The sequence below is a fragment of the Epargyreus clarus genome, unplaced genomic scaffold (assembly GCF_041222505.1).
Source record: "Epargyreus clarus isolate Ecla_fem2 unplaced genomic scaffold, WU_Ecla_fem_2.2 ptg000016l, whole genome shotgun sequence".
Lineage (NCBI taxonomy): Eukaryota > Metazoa > Arthropoda > Insecta > Lepidoptera > Hesperiidae > Epargyreus > Epargyreus clarus.
Genome location: NW_027332224.1, coordinates 760,993 through 775,990, shown reverse-complemented (window position 1 = coordinate 775,990; position 14,998 = coordinate 760,993).

The window sequence follows — 14,998 nt, the reverse complement described above, 5'->3', positions numbered from 1 at the left end:
TTATAATAGAATTTATATTAGAATATTAGTATTAACTAAAAAAAAATTGCATAAATGTACGAATAAATATAATTTATTAGTCCAGTACCTGTACAAATAGTCACATTCTTATACTTTTTAAACCGAGATAAATAAAGTGTAAGCGGAAATTGAATTACATTTTGGTATCCTGTACAAATTGTCAAACTTGTATCATCATCAATCCATTACTGTTCCGCTGAGCACGAGTCTTTATTCAGAATAAGAAGGATTAGGACATTCTCCACCGCGCTGGAAAAGTGCGAATTAGTAGACTTCACACACCATACCGCCACCACCATACAGGTGTGGCGGTGGTGCCGCCGGAGGTAGGAGGTTATTAGGTAATAACAGCAGTGTTAGGCGCTGCTGTGTTCCGGTTTGTAGGGCGACTCGTAAGGGAGACAGACTTTTCCGAGGCGTTCCAGCTTAGTCTTCAGGGGTAGCGGCGCATCTGTCGCCGACCTCAGGTAGGAATATCTAATCCCATCTGGGGTTGATTACAGATGTCCATGGGCGGCAGTAGCCACTTACCATCAGGTGGACTGCATGCTCGTCTGCTATTCATATATTATAAAAAAAAGTCTCTTACGGCAAAACGATATAATGTCGATAGATAACTGTCGATATTAATATTACATCCCTTATGAAGTGAATTTTAAAGTTTACATATTTGTAATTACCCCGGCTTCGGGTATTTCTGCAACCTTTTTATGTCGAAAGGGATGAAAAAATTATTGGGATTAAGCGCAATATCAAGATAGAAATATTTTGAGTTGTACCTACTTTAACTTCTTTTACAATATAGGAGTAGCAGACGAGCGTAAAGTCCTGCTAATAAGTGGTATAGTCCACGCCAAACTGCTAGTCCGCTATGAAGTTTTTGCGAGCAGATGTAGGTTTTTGAAGGTGGTAGAACCCTTTGTGGTTCGACTCCTGCGGCACCGCCGCCACACCTATTTCTGCCTAATAACAGCAGTGTTAGGCGCTGCTGTGTTCCTTTTTGAAGGGTGTGGTAAGGAAGACATACTTTTCCGAGGCGTTCCAGCTTAGTCCTCAGGGGTAACGGCGCATCTGTGGCCGACCTCAGGTAGGAATATCTGATCCTATCTGGGCGATGTCCATGGGCGATAGTAGCCACTTACCATCAGGTGGACAGCATGCTCGTCTGCTACTCCTATATTATAAAAAAAGAATTAATGTAGTCATACAATTTGTTATGGCGACGCGATTCATTTCTATATTCAGAGCGGACTAGCAGTTTTACGCGACTATATTGTCGCTCTTAGACATCTGTAATCAACCCCAGACAGGATTAGATTCCTACCTGAGGTCGGCCACAGATGCACCGCTACCTCTGAAGACTAAGCTGGAACGCCTCTGATAATAACTAATACTAAAAATACAAAAAAAAATCTTATATATAATTCACGTGTCACTGTTAGTTACCGTACTCCTCCGAAACGGCTCTACCGATTTTCACCAAATTTTATATGCATATTCAGTAGGTCTGAAAATCGGCTACTATCTATTTTTTATACTCCTAAGTGATAAGGGTTGTTCACTCTTAACATTTTTTTATTTATATGGCAACACAACGTTTGCCGGGTCAGCTAGTTACATATAAAATCGTGATTTTTTTTTTTTTTATCCTTAATCAATTATTTATTTATTTTTTTTACATTTGGTACAGTACTTAATTATTTATAATATTAACCGAACAAAAAAAGTACAAAAATATTTTTTGTTTTTTTTTATAATATTTTTTTATGAATATAGTATTTAATTATTTACAATATTAACCGATTAAAAAAAAGTACAATAATAATATAATAATAGTACATTACGATACGAGGACGAAAAATTTTTTTCTGACAAGTGTGAGTTTGCAGGCCGAGCCGCAGGCGAGGACTGCAATCACACGAGTCAGAAAAACATTTTTCGTCCGCGTGTTGTATAAAATTTTATATTACGGGGTCGGAAATGGGGGTTTTGCGCACGCGAAGCGTGCGTAATACGTCCATTTACGCACGCCGTGATATAAAATAAGTTTTTTAATTTTTTTAATAATAATTTATTTTTTACATATTTTTATTTCTCCTAACATATTAACTAGTAGACTAATGACATGACTTAGCCGCATTTTTTCAAAACTTCACACATAAAGATACTAATAACGGCACTTGACGAAGTAACGGTTACCCTATTTTCTAATTAACTGGAAGTTTTAGCAGTGGACACTCAGGCGAGTCACTCCAAGCGAACACCTGAGCCGGCCGGTGCCACTGTACTTTAACCGGAGTTTGATCATAGTTTAACCTTTGTTTAATAATAGCTTTTATTTGCTGTGCTCGCGGTTCAAGCCGATGACAACAGTGTTTATCTATCCCTCGGGGACCGTACTTTTTTAGAGATAATCGGTTATGTAGTTAAGACGTAAACGCGCAGTATAAAGAACAAAAAAAAAATTATCGCATTTGTAATATTAGTTAGTTAACTAATACTTACTAGTTTTTAATTAACTGTTAGTAGATACTCCAGGCGAGTCACTCCAATCGAACACCTGAGCCAGCCGGCTCCACTGTACTTAACCGGAGCTTAATCATTGTTTAACAGTTGTTTATCACTAGTGTTAAAACGCTCAGAAGCGATTCCAGTAATACAATATATTCTTCCATTATCACCACCATTTACAAACATCTTTATCCACTAATTTATCACAATTCCTCTGTAAAAGACATGGCAAAAATCAGATGACATTTCATAACTCAAAGCAAGACTGAACATTCCAAAAATATAAAAATAGATTAGCAATTAAAAGTAGAAACAAACCCACGTTTGCATTTATAATATTACTTAGTTAATAACTAATTACTATTTTCTAATTAACTGTAAGAAGTTTTAGCAATGGACACTCAGGCGAGTCACTCCAAGCGAGCACCTGAGCCGGTCAGCGCCACTATATGTTAACCGGAAATTAATCATAGTTTAACCTGTGTTTATTTTTTTAAAGTGGTAGAACCCTTTGAGGTTCGACTCCGGCGCACCACCGCCACACCTGCCTAATAACAGCAGTGTTAAGCGCTGCTGTGTTCTGCTTTGTAAAATGTGGTTAGAGAGACATACTTATTCGAAGCGTTCCAAATTAGTCCTCAGAAAGAGCAACGCTGTAGTCAACCTCAGGTTACGAATATAATCTTATGGGTAGTTGATCACATATGTACATTAACGGCAGTAGCCATTTACCATCAGGTGGACTGCATACTCATCTGCTACTCCAATATTATAAAAAGTAATCTGTATATGCTTTTGGTACTTCATTTTATATAAATTAGTATGAGCTTTCGTAAGTTTTTTTTTATAAACTACTAGCTGACCCAGCAAACGCTGTGTTGCCATATAATTAAAAAAAATGTTAAGGATGGATAATAGATAGTAGTTAAGGAAAATAGATAGTAGCCGATTCTCAAACCTACTGAATATGCATATAAAAATTGGTGAAAATCGGTAAAGCGTTTCGGAGGAGTACAGTAAATAACATTGTGACACGAGAATTTTATATATAAACTATTTACTAATGACAGTTACTAACACCGCGTGTATTTGTACTGATATAAGTATGTAGTTTAAGTCTAAAATATCGGATTGCTGTAGTATATTTTCCACTAGACAAGACAAAGCACCCTCGCCGCGACACAGTTCCACACGAGAGTCAAATTTGCATATTGGGAAGGCCGTTTTCGTGCACTTTCAGAGATTATTTCAATTTTACAAACAGTTTAAAGATCTATCTATCTAAAAATATATTTATAGATTTAAAGATACGGGTAAATAGACTATGCGCGTATGTCCTCGGAACTTGTGTAGATACATTATTTACAAAGTAAAGTTTGGCAAGGGAAGATCTCCCGCCGGGCTAGGTCATGTCCGGGGAGCAGCCGTGCTCCAACAGTTTCAGTTTGGAGATTGTATATGCAAGATGTTGATAAAACTTTAATAGCGTGATTCAGAATACTTGTGGCGCCACCTCTTGATGAGTAGCGGGAAGTCGCCACAAAAGGTATATGAGGAAATCGACAGATGCTGAAACTGCTGATGGATGACCGTGCACTTCCGTTATTAAAGACGTTTTAAGGACGTTACCGGTTGTTATAAACAAACGAACTTGCAGTCCAACTTATCATATCTAAGTAGTCACTGCCGATGTGGACGAGCATGTAGTTCACCTTATGGTAAATAGTCCTTGGGTCTACTGTCATCTGTAACTGACGTATAGAACAGATGGTCTATCTGAAGAAGATGTGTTGCCACTCCTGAAGACTAACGGTAGCCTTATATGTAAGTCAGCCGGTATTTTCTTACCTTACCGGTATCCTTCCATCGAAATGCAAGAATTGCTTTACGCTACAAATTGGCGTGGCGGTAGTATCTTCGCAGTCGAATCGTAGTGAAAATCCACCCATCCATCAGCCCATAAAAGTCTTCTACTGAACATAGGCTTCCCCTAATCTGTGCCACTCCGACCTGTCTTGAGCTGTCTAAATTCATCGGTTTTCCGAGGGCGTCCTGAACTCCTTTAACCCAGACGTCGATTTGAAGTCCTTCCTACCATGACTACTGGCTCTACCACCATTTAATTATAGCACATTACGCTTCAGCCTTCAGGCCTCTTTTAGTTTTAGAAACGCGTGCAATATATAAAGAGAATAAGCAGTTTTTCTGGGTTAGTAATATTATATCCAGAAAGGAATTGGAACCAAATAATTACCAAATAAAATCTGCACACATCCTTTGTGGGAGGGAGGGTGGCACATACTGCATGGTTTATATATACCATCATACATACTGGTAGCGGATTGTTGCGATGTAGTTTTAATCCTAACTTAATAGCATGGATTTCCTCAAAGTAACGCCTGATGCAATTAATTATCAAACAGTTACTAAGTTAATCACAACTTTTTAGCAAATGTCTCCTTTAATCAAACCACGGTTAAGATTACAGTGTCACCGTTTAAGAAAATAATGCCGGGAGCCTAAGATGGAAAAAGTTTTACCGTCAACCACAATATTTATTTAGGTCATTAATTAAATATAAATAAATTAAACTTAATGGTTTAGTTTATTTTGTTAAGAGATGCTTAAATAAAATAAGATACCTTGATACTACTAAGTTATTGATTATGGAATTACTTGTGGTAGAACTCTTTGTGGTTCGACTCCAGTGGCACCACCGCCACACCCATTTCTGCCTCATAACAGCAGTGATAAACGCTGCTGTGTTCTAGTTTGAAGGGTGTGGTAAGGGAGACATACTTTTCCGAAGCGTTCCAGCTTAGTGCTCTGGGGTAGCGATCCATCCGTGGTCGACCTCAGGTAGGAAATCCTATCCGGGGTTGATTACAGATGTCCACGGGCGGCAGTAGCCATTTACCATCAGGTGGACTGCAAGCTCGTCTGCTACTTCTGTATTATTAAAAAAAAAACATTTATTAAAAGATAGGTCATTTCGTGATAGGACATTTCGTATTCAGCTATTTGTAATATAGGAGTAGCAGACGAGCATGCATTCCTGATGATAAGTGGCTACTGCCCATGGACATCTGTAATCAACCTTAGATAAAATTAGATTCCAGCCACGGATGCGTTATCCTGAGGACTAAGCTGGAATGCCTCGGAAAAGTATTCTAAAGTAACCAGAACACAGCAGCGCTTAACACTGCTGTTATAACAGAAATAGGTGTGGCGGTGTTACCGGAGTCGATCCACAAAGGGTTCTACTACCTTCAAGTTCTTTATTGAGTTGGGTACAGATATTTCACAGACGCTAGTGACGATTTAAATAAATATAGTTAAAAAAATCTAAAGTACACGCTTTTATAGAAATCAAACTAAAAAATATAAAATAAACTTAGAAAAAAAATGATGAAAAATTGTATTAACAACAAAAAAAGATATATTTAATTGTAAAAAGAGCGTGGGGTGCACACTCTCGGTAGTCATAAATATTTTACTGACAGACATGAGCAGAAGGATCAACACTTTGATATTTTCAAAAGCACCCCACGCTTTTTTACAATTCAAGTCAAGCAGCCTTATAATTAATAAGGATGTATGTTGATCTCTTTCTACTGAAAAACGGAGTTACTCACTGACAAACATACAAGTGAAGCTAAAATAAAGCGTATAAAAATACACTATGTCACAATGTTATATTTTTTCATTATTAAATAAAGCCTTCTTATTATTACAATCTACTAGTACCCTAACTGTAGCCACTCATTCTGTAACTATATAAAAACTAAGCATACTAATCCGTTCCATCTGTTTCACGAGCAAAACATTAGGGTTTTTTGTTAGCGCGACGCATGTCCGTGCATATAATCGTGTTTAATGAGAGTTGCAATTTCACATGATTATAGCGTATGTACAACGTATTATGTAACATACCTACTGTTTTACCCTGCTTTATAACAACATATACAGGGTTACTGAAAATTCCATACATTCCCTTGGAGGGGTAAAAGTAGAGCTCATTTGCAATAGGTTTTGTCATTAAGTACCCTAGCCGATAGTGATTTGTTTTTGAGATAGCTAGTGAAATAGGGCTATTATTTTAATAATTTGTACGACACATTCCAGACATCCTTTTTATGCAAATTCACTCTGAAGTGGAAATAAAAAGGGTTTTTCTATTGTACTCTAGCAAATTGACCTCCATAACGTAAAGTTTAAGAGTACTACTACAGCGTATTGTTATTTTAAGGAAGTGTTGAGATGTTAGGTATAAGATTATGCAAAAATAGGAACAAAATAGGACATTCACTTAGGAGCATTTTATTTTTTGCCTGAAATCGGTATTTAGAAATAAAAACACAAAAACTTGAATATCTCAAAAACAAATCACTATCGGCTAGGGTACTTAATGACAAAACCAAATGCACAAGCTAATGAGCTCTACTTTTACCCCTCCAAGGGAATGTATCGAATTTTCAGTAACCCTGTAGATATAATAGGAAGAATAGGATGACAGTAGAACGTGGTAGTCTCTGTGATTCAAATCCGGCACCACCGCCACACCTATTTCTGTTATAACAGCAGTGTAGCGCTGCTGTTCTGGTTTGAAGAGTGTGGTAATAGATACTGAAGGATAGATTTGAAGGTGGTAGAACCCTTTGTGGTTCGACTCCGGCGGCACCACCGCCACACCTATTTCTGCCTAATAACTACAGTGTTAGGTGCTGCTGTGTTCCGGTTTGAAGGGTGTCGTAAGGGAGAAAGACTTTTCCGAGGCATTCCAGCTTAGTCCTCAGGGGTAGCGGCGCATCTGTGGCCGACCTCAGGTAGGAATATCTAATCCTATCTGGGGTTTATTACAGATGTCCATGGGCGGCAGTAGCCACTTACCATCAGGTGGACTGCATGCTCGTCTGCTACTCTTGTATTATAAAAAAAAAAAAAAACTTACATGGTAAGGCTTATCTTATCTGGGGTTGATTACAAATGTCCACGGTAGTAGCTACTTTTTAATAATATAGGAGAAGCAGGTGAGTAACTCAGATGGTATTGGCTACTGCCGCCATGGACATCTATTGAACTTCAGATAGGATTAGATATTCCTATCTGTGGTCGGCCACAGATGCACCGTTATCCCTAAGGACTGAACTGGCACGCCCCGGAAAAGTATGTGTCCCTTACCACACTCTTCAAACTAGAACACAGCAGCGCTAAGACTGATGTTAGTAGGCAAAAATAGGTGTAGCGATGGTGCCTTCCAAGTTAGACTACACAGGACTCTACCACCTTGATACTGATTTGTATTCCTAGTATAAAAACTGTTGGAATATAGCAAAAACTCAAGCCTCTTATAATGTATAATATTCAAGTAGGTTATATATGATAAAGCTGGCAGCTGAAAAACATATATTTTACTTCTTCTAATTTGTCATTCTGTCAATGATTCTATATAATAAAAAGTATCTTTTTGGAGTGAATTTCATTTTATTATATTTCATAGTTTATTTTCTCGTTCTCCTGTGGCCATTTCCCAACAAAAACAATGTAAGGTTAGGTTAGGTTAGGTTAGGTTACAAAAATGTTAGGTCCCTTTTATACTTATATCCAGACATATAATGTGGACTGACCGTTCAAGTTTTACTGGTTTATTATAAAAGAAAGCGAGCCCTTACTAGCACACCCTTCAAAAGATAAAAGAATTAGAAAGCTTTTCGATTTCAATGATGTGACACTGCGAATTAACTTAATTTTGGAATGTTTCAAATTAATCACTTTTAATCTAATAATTTATTCAAAAAAGCATTTTACAAATTGTGATATAGAAGCAGCATTATACTTACCATGTTTAAATAAATATTAATGATGGTACTGTGCTATACTGATTACTGATTAACTTTGGTTATGATTCTCTATAAAAGCAAATGTGAAACTATGAAGATTATTCGTCTGGCAATGAATTTAATTCAAGTGTAAGAAAAATATGTAAAAATGACAATGGGAACAGATTAAAAACTTTTATTTTAAAATGGATCTTTGAAAACCAATAAAATGCTATCTAAAGATTTCTATTCATATTTCTCTTGTATCCAATCCTTATTTAAAGTACTCCTTCTAATATTTACGCATAGTGCCTGTTTAAAAAAAATAGCAATCTTTCACAAAGAAATATTGCTATTGAAACTTGCCAGGAACTTATTACAAATTTCTGTAAAAGGAATTGCACATCCCAACTATTTCTCTGGATTCAAATGAATATCAAGGTTTACGCTGTTGTTCGCAGATCAAATGCGCCCCCAATAATAGTCGGATCATGAGCGGGATTACGGGATATGCTATTTTAGGTGGAGGATATGGGTATATTGTGAAATACCTAATATAATACGTAATGATAATTACATATTATAATGACAAAATAATAATTATTATTATGAACACCGATCGCGAAGTAATCAACCAAAAATTAGAAGGTGATAGAACCCGTTGTGGTACAATTTCGGAGGCACCACCGCCACATCTTTTTCTCTAATAACAGCAGTGTTAAGCTCAGCTGTGTCGCTTTCAAAGGGAGACATACTTATCCGAGACGTTCCAATTTAGTTCTTACTGATCACGCATTTGAGGTCGGTAGGAATGTTATCTTATCTGGGGTTGATTACACGTGTCCATTGGTGGCAGTACTTACCATCAGGGAGACTTACTCATTTGCTACTCCCATATTATAAAAAGAAATCAACTTTATGTCAATTGAGATGTCAGTGTTATAAAAATCATTTTTTTTTTCAAAAGAAGTTTAACTTCAATATAGACAAAACTACATTTGCCTGGTTAAGAAGTTAGACTACAACGCCGGCTAACGTCCACAAATCCAGACTTATTGCAGACTGACTGGCGAGTGGCGCGAATCATTCGCGGATGCATTTACTCTCGGAACTATATAGAGATGATATTACCACCACGGTAATAAAATTACTTACCATAATATTTTTTTTTTATTTTTTAAAGGATGTCAAGCCACACACACACGTACGCATGCATGCACACACACACATACACACACACACACACACACACACACGCGCGCACACACACACACACGCGCGCGCGCGCACACACACACACACACACACACACACACACACACACACACACACACACACACACACACACACACACACACACACACACACACATACTACACACACACTGGGCGCGGGTTTCCTATAGAGGAAATTTCGGTTTTGGCCGGATTTAAGGACTATGGTCTACGCCGGCCTATGGTCTATCGACCACAGTTGTCAAGTGATAACTTATTGGATTGAGCATATCACTTTAAAGATATGGCAGAGTGGTTGCAAACCTGAGAAATCTTAAAAAAAAACATTTTCAAAGGTATGTGAAGTCTACCAATGCACTTGGCCAGCGCAGTGGACTATGGCCTAATGCTTCTCATTCTGAGAGGAGACCCGTGCCCAGCTTGGGACAGTAATGGGTTGATGATGATGATGGCAGAGTGCTTATAGGCTCTGTGGGTGGGCTCCAGGTTCTTTCCACGGCCACATAGGTTCTAGATAAATTCTAGATTTGTGTTTGTGTTATTAAAGCGTGAAAGCATATGGTTACAAACAAACAAACGAAGTAAATTTCCCAGTTGTATTTTTTTGCCAGGTGCGAACTAAGCTGGAACGCCTAGGATAAGTCTGTCTCCCTTACCACACCCTTCAAACCAGAACACAGCATCACTTTACACAGCTCTTATGAGGTAGAAAGAGGTGTGACGATGGTGCCGCCGGAGTCGAACCACAAACGGTTCTACCCTCTTCAATATATTGGAATTACTTTGTCACACTAAAAACACATCAACAGTATAACAGCTCTATATAAATACATCGTTGGTAATAATTTAGGATTAAAATCTGCATCTGTTGATATGCGATTTCTTTCACGGAGTCTGACTACTTGAACTGAACCTGGGACTTAGGGACAGGAATACTGGAAGTGGCACACAAATATACATTACAATTGATTATATTCATACTATGTTATATATTTGGAGGCCACTCACCAATTTAGAGACGGTCGTTACTTGAACTGAGTTTTCACATCGGGCTTAAAAGAATAGACAATATAGACAAAAGGACATAGATACGATTGCACAGACTATTCACGGCACTATAGTCCAGATAATAAGAAAAACTGCCACAGACTAAATACTCAGGTAATAGGTTAATAAAAAAACATAGTTCAAGTTCATTCACATTATCGCGCGGAAACATACTATAACATTTAAAGGTAAAACCTGTGGTTCGACTCCGGCAGCACCACCGCCACACCTATTTCTGTTATAACAGCAGTGTTAGACGCTACTGTGTTCCGGTTCAAAGGATGTGGTAAGGGAGACATACTTTTCTAAGGCATTCCAGCTTAATCCTCAGGAGTAGCGGCGCATCTGTGATTGACATCATCATCATCATCATCGTCAACCCATTACTGTCCCACTGCTGGGCACGGGTCTCCTCTCAGACTGAGAAGGATTAGGCCATAGTCCACCACGCTGGCCAAGTCCGTATTGGTAGACTTCACATACACTTGAGATTTTTTTTTTTTATAAATCTCTCAGGTATGCAGGTTTCCTCACGATGTTTTCCTTCACCGTTTAAGCAAGTGATAATAATATATTTTTTTTTTAATACGCACATAATTTTTGAAAATCAGAGGTGGGTGCCTGGGTTTTGAACCTCGGACCCGTCGATCGAGAGACCGAGTTTCTTAACCACTAGGCTATCACTGCTTTTTATAAGATTATTCCCACCTGATTGACATCAGGTGGGAATAATATTATCTGGGGCTGATTACAGATGTCCATAGGCGGTAGCCATTTAACATCAGGTGGACGGCTTGCTCGTCTGCTACTCCCATATCACAAAAAGAAATCACGGATAAAAACAATAGGTTTTCTTCAGTTTCGAAAGGTAACAAATTGTACCCAGCTCACCTCACCTCACCTTAGTTTACTTCAGCTCAGCTCACATCACCTCAGCTCTCTTCACATCACCTTAGGTCACTTCGGCTCACCTTACCGCACCTCAGCTCAGCTCAACTCATCCCAACTCACCTTACCTCACCTTAGCTCACTTCAGCTCACCTCATCCTCCCTCTCTAAGCAAAGTCCTGATATTCCTGCTCAATCCAATATGAAAAATGAAGGATACAAGACTGTAAAATTCTCTGTTATGTACGAGTATCTGATTTTGTAGGCCGCAAAAAATATTTTTTGATTATGATTTTTATAACATCTCCGAACCACATCTAGTAATCTAGATCTAGGTAACCCTATCTTTTATTCGTAAGTACTAACCCTGAGTATTGTTCTCAAACAAAAAATAACGTTGGCTAATATATATACATACAAACATTGCTTTGTCCGTGTTTACTGCGTTCAGGTTCCTTTGAATGGAGAAAATGTTTTTCAAATCTAACATTAAGAGTACTGGGAAAGATGGGGTTTCTAAATTCCTATAGGTCCAGGGCCGGATTTAGAGGTCTAGAGGCCTTGGGGCAACAAAGGAGTGGAGGCCCCCTGGCCCCAAATTATTCCGAATTTTCCGAATAAAATGAACATTTTTTTCAGTTTTTCAACAAATATTTTATTGTGAAACGCAGGTAGATTTTTTTAGTATTCATGTTTGAACAAGGTACTGTAGATAAAGGTATCAAAGGAAAAGATTTTTTTTTACTAGTGTTTACTAGTCGGAATTAAAAAAAAATCCGACGTCTCTATTGTGGGGGCCTCTCTTTTGTGGAGGCCCCGGTTGCCTTCCCTTAAATCCGGCCCTGTTAAGGTCCCGTCGCAAGTGATAGCCTAGTGGTTAAGAAACTCAGCCTCTTGATCGAGGAGTCCCAAGTTCAAATCCCATGCTCTGATTTTTCCTAGCGAACCTCTGATTTTTCATAGTTATATGCGTATTACTAATTAATTATCACTTGCTAAAACGATGAAGAAAAACATCGTGAGGAAACCTGTACACCTGAGCAATCTTAAAAGAAATGTTTTCACAGGTATGTGAAGTCTACCAATTCGCACTTGTCCAGCGCGGTGGACTATGGCCTAAGTCTGTCGTTCTGAGATGAGAGTCCCAGCAGTGGGACAGTAATGGGTTGACGATGTTGGTTATTACGAGTACATAGATGGTCTAACCGAAAAGATATATAAGGCAATAAAATATTTAAGCGTATTAAATTATATTTATTACATACTTAGTCCGTTTTTATGAAAATGAGCCTATGGACATCTGTAATCAAACCCGGATAAGATTAGATTCCTACCAGAGGTCGGCCACAGACGCGCCGTTACCCTTGACAAAGCTAGAATGCATCAGAAAAGTCTGTCTCCCTTACCACACCCTTCAAACCGGAACACAGCAGCGCCTAACACTGCTGTTATAACAGAAATAGGTGTGGCGGTGGTGCCGCCGGAGTCGAACCACAAAGAGCGTTACCACCTTTAGAAACCCTATATTATACTAGCTGACCCAGCAAACGTTGTATTGCCATATGAATAAAAAAAAAATTTAGGGTTGTACTACCCCTAACATTTAGGGGGATGAAAAATAGATGTTGGCCGATTCTCATAGATACCGGATAAGCACAAAAAAATTCATCAAAATCGGTCTAGCCGTTTCGGAGGAGTATGGCAATGAAAACTGTGACACGAGAATTTTATATATTAGATGTGGCATTGTGGAGTACCCGATGTTAGAAATTTAAAAATATTCTACCCACCCTTCCTCCTACCCTTCTAAGATCCTGTATAAATTTAACATCTTTAATCATATTATTATTTTGATTAGAAAAAAAACTATGTCATTGGTTGACCGGGGATCGAACCTGGCACCGTTCGCGATAGGTCCGTTGACCATTGATCCACGGGGTCGTAAACCCACAAACATATCCTCAAACAAAAACTGGTTTTTGTACTCCTCAGACCAAAAGAAGTAGATAAAGCTTCAAATAAAGTACTGCATGCAGTAGATATCTTTGGGATAGTTCCGTTGTGAAGTGTTCCGTGTAAAAGGTCAATAAATTGTATATTACAACAATATAGAATAATACGAAAATATAAATATAATCGTATATATAAAATTCTCGTGTCACAATGTTAGTTACAGTACTCCTCCGAAACGGCTTTACCGATTTTCACCAAATTTTATATGCATATTCAGTAGCTCTGAGAATCGGATACTATCTGTTTTTCATACCCCTAAGTGACAAGGGTTGTTCACCCTTAACATTTTTTTATTTATATGGCAACATAACGTTTGCCGGGACAGCTAGTAAATAATTAAATAAAAGAAAATTAATAAGCACAACATAATATGATAGCAATGTTTAGAAAAAAATAGTTACATAAGGGTACATAGATTAGTAAAGATAACTCGCTCCTAACAAGAAAATGTAACCTTTTGATAATTGTCACTGTCAATTATTTTCGTGTTTAAAAATATTTAAAAAATGTAGTTTTTAGATCATTTACGAATGAAACGATATTTCTTCGCACTTTTTCTTCGATTTCGTGTCTTAACTGCGCATGTCGGCATTATTCCGCGTAAATTACACCATGACAGCCATTAAACGGCTGACAGAATCGTCAGCCGTTTAAGTAACACACCTATTTCTACCTAATAACGGCAGTGTTAGGCGCTGCTGTGTTCCGGTTTAAAGGGTGTGGTAAGGGAGACAGACTTTTCCGAGGCGTTCCAGCTTAGTCCTCAGGGGTAGCGGCGCATCTGTGGCTGACCTCAGGTAGGAATATTTAATCCTATCTGGGGTTGATTACAGATGTCCATGGGCGGCAGTAGCCACTTCCCATCAGGTGGACTGCATGCTCGTCTGCTACTCTTATATTATAAAAAAAAAAAGTAATTTAATGGCTTCCTTCAATTACAAGGCGATGAGATATCTATACTTATCTATGTAAGTGTATGAAAAACAAGTAGGAAAGCATGCAGTCCATCTGAGTAAGTCACTGTCGTATGGACACCTGTAATCAACCCTAGATAGGATTGTAGTAATACCGGAGGTTGGCCACAGACGCGTAGCTACCTCTAAGGAAATTTTTTTCAGGATTCACTACACAAAACGTAAAAACGCAACCCTGTTACTAAGCCTTCGCTGTCTGTCCGTCTGTGACAAGGCTCTATCTCTTGAACCATAATAGATAGACACTTGAAATGTTTACAGAGTAGGTATAACGGTCGCCGATATCATCATCATCAACCCATTACTGTCCCACTGCTGGGCACGGGTCTCCTCTCAGAATCAGAAGGATTAGGCCATAGTCCACCGCGCTGGACAAGTGCGTATTGGTAGACTTCACATACCTTTGAGATTTTTTTATAATCGCCGATATAACAATAAATATTAAATAATTAAAAATAATTCGCCAAGTACGAGTCGAACTCGCACATGG